Below are 2,655 nucleotides of genomic sequence, written 5' to 3'. Positions count from 1 at the left end.
CCCGACCCCTCGGGGGGAGCGCCGCCACACTTCCCAAGCGGCGCACTATAGCAGTGCGCCACCGGGCTGGCCCCTGAGAGCCTTTGAAAGAGAATGTTTAGCAGCCTTGTCCAAGAACATTCTGGTCATTTTAGATTAAAAAGAAACAAACAAAAATTTAAGTTGGAAAAAAATAGGCAATTTTTATGCTTAATGTTATTCCTAATGAACTAATGTTTTCTTAAAATTGCCATGTCTTAGGCATCTATTCAAAGTGTATACGTTAATATTTTAAGCAAATCTTTACTACCCTAGTTCAAATATGGTTAATTTCTTCCAAAAATGATAGCACAAGACATAATTGTAATTGCTGCAGTTAATATTAAGTGTTCCTAGCCTCAGATAGCTTCCCTTTGATCAATTGTTTCCTTTTACCCTTGAACTTACCATTTCTGAGCAGCACATTATTGATAGAGCTACCACTTAAAACATTTTAATGAGTTTGTTCAGTAGACTCTGTGAACAGATGGCATTTTCATTTTAGGAAATCCAAATACCCTGAATGCCTACATATTTGAAATGGTGCATCTGTGGAATAAAGTTTTGAAATATGCTATATAGTCCTCTAAGAATATAGCTTTAGGGTAAGAAATATAAATTTTTCAAAATATGAGCGTACTTCAAAAAGTTTGTGGGAAAATGAAATTAAAAGATAATATGACTCCTTCCATAAACTTTTTGAAGACCCCTGTATTCAAGGGAATGTAACATAGTACAGTATTTATTTCAATAATTTTTGGACATATATATTGCACCAGTATTCAGTTATCTTGCCTCTCAGCTCTAAATCCTCCGTTTATTGCGTGCTCTGTGAAAATGGAGATGAGCCCTTTAAAATTTCTCCTTTACCAGCTTGCACAATGTTAAGCTTTGTCATAGAGGGCACTGGAGAGACAGGGGAGGGGCTTTCCTTCCTTGTTTTATTGTTCTTGCTCAGCAAGTTCTTGCAGTGTACATAGCTTCTTTAGCACCCGGCAGCCAGCAGCTTCCCTGGGCATCCACCTCAGATGATTTAGTAATGAAGGGTCTTCTGTGAGACACCTGTCCATGAACAGCTTTCCCTGGAAGGGTGCTTTCCAGCAAGTTCCATCAGTGCTGTACCACATCAACTTCTCTGCTCTCAAGTAAGCTGCAGTCACCCTCTCCAGCAAAGTCTGGATCTCAGTCCTGGGGGTTGGAGGCTCCTCCTTGGGTACTCTTTCTTAGTCCTAGGAGTAAGGGGTGCTCCATATATCTCTTTATATCTCGCATATGTGTATTTTTCATTAGCCAATCCCTTGTTACTCCATTCCCTCTAGTAGTTAATCATTCTTCATATTAAATGTTCCCTGTTCAAATTACTATGTTGTTTCTGTCTCCTGATTGGACCAAACTGATACAGATATAAAAAATGCATGCTCTATTACCTAACTCTTGGCAGATAGTAAGAATGTTTATGATAGCACACACTTTAACCTATTTTCACTTTGCTTTATGATTTTTAGGCTAGTTATATTTCATATACCATATATTATTCTAAATAAAAGACTAATACTAATTCTTTCATTTATTTGAGGCTCTTATATGTGTCAAGCTGTCTTACACACCAGTAGATATAGTAGTGTTTTAAAAAAACAGACAAACAAGAAACAGCAAATGTCACTGTTCTCATGGTTCTTTTATTCTAGTGGGGGAGGGAAAGCAAGGTAAATAATTAAAATGTGTAGTAGACAAAATAGTGATAAGTTCTAAGCATAAGAAAAGTAGAAAAGGGGATATCAAATTTTAGGGAGAAGATGGTTGAAATAAAGGGCCCAAGAAGACTTTTCTTTTGGTGTGTGTGTGGCTTTTGAATACAGAACTGAAGACAAGGGAGTGAGCATGTGGCTATCTGGGGAAGAATATTCCGGGCAGAGAGAACTGCATGGATAAAGGCACCGAGACAGGAGTGTGCTATTATGTCAAAGTACAGTAAGGACGCCAGTGTGGCTGGGGTGGAGATAATGGCAGTGGAAGGGTAAAGGGGCAAAATAGGAGATAAGATGAGAGAGAGAAGAGGCCAAATTGTAATTAGCTTTCTAGGTCATAGGAATTAATTCGTTTTTTCTTCTAAGACAGGAAGCTGTCACCACCACCACACTGTTATTTTTAATGTTCTTGTTTGTGCTTGAAAAATGTTGATTACTAAAATACTCAGTACTTTAGAATAGAAAAACAAAAAGAACCCTTTTAAGATTTTTTTCTGAGTGATCCTCCATTCACTGTAGCAGGGATAGAATTTGAAAAAGCAGTGAAAATTAGTTTGTGTAATGTACTTGTACATGTACTTATATCTTAAATGAATATCTTGATTTAATTAGACCTGATACCATGAAACTTTTTCTGTAGCATCATGAAAATCACTGTGAAGTTATTCATACTTGAGCAAGTAATGGTCTTATTTATAATGATTTGATAGTCAAGTAAATGCTCAAAATGATTGTATTTTATAAATACTGTTAAGAATGTGGTTCTTTGGGCTGGCCCGTGGCTCACTCGGTAGAGTGCGGTGCTAATAACACCAAGGCCCCGGGTTCGGATCCCACATAGGGATGGCCGGTTCGCTCACTGGCTGAGCGTGGTGCTGACAACACCAAG

The sequence above is a fragment of the Galeopterus variegatus genome, unplaced genomic scaffold (genome assembly GCF_000696425.1).
Source record: "Galeopterus variegatus unplaced genomic scaffold, G_variegatus-3.0.2 Scaffold237, whole genome shotgun sequence".
NCBI classification, from domain to species: Eukaryota; Metazoa; Chordata; class Mammalia; order Dermoptera; family Cynocephalidae; genus Galeopterus; species Galeopterus variegatus.
This window is presented reverse-complemented; position numbering follows the sequence as displayed.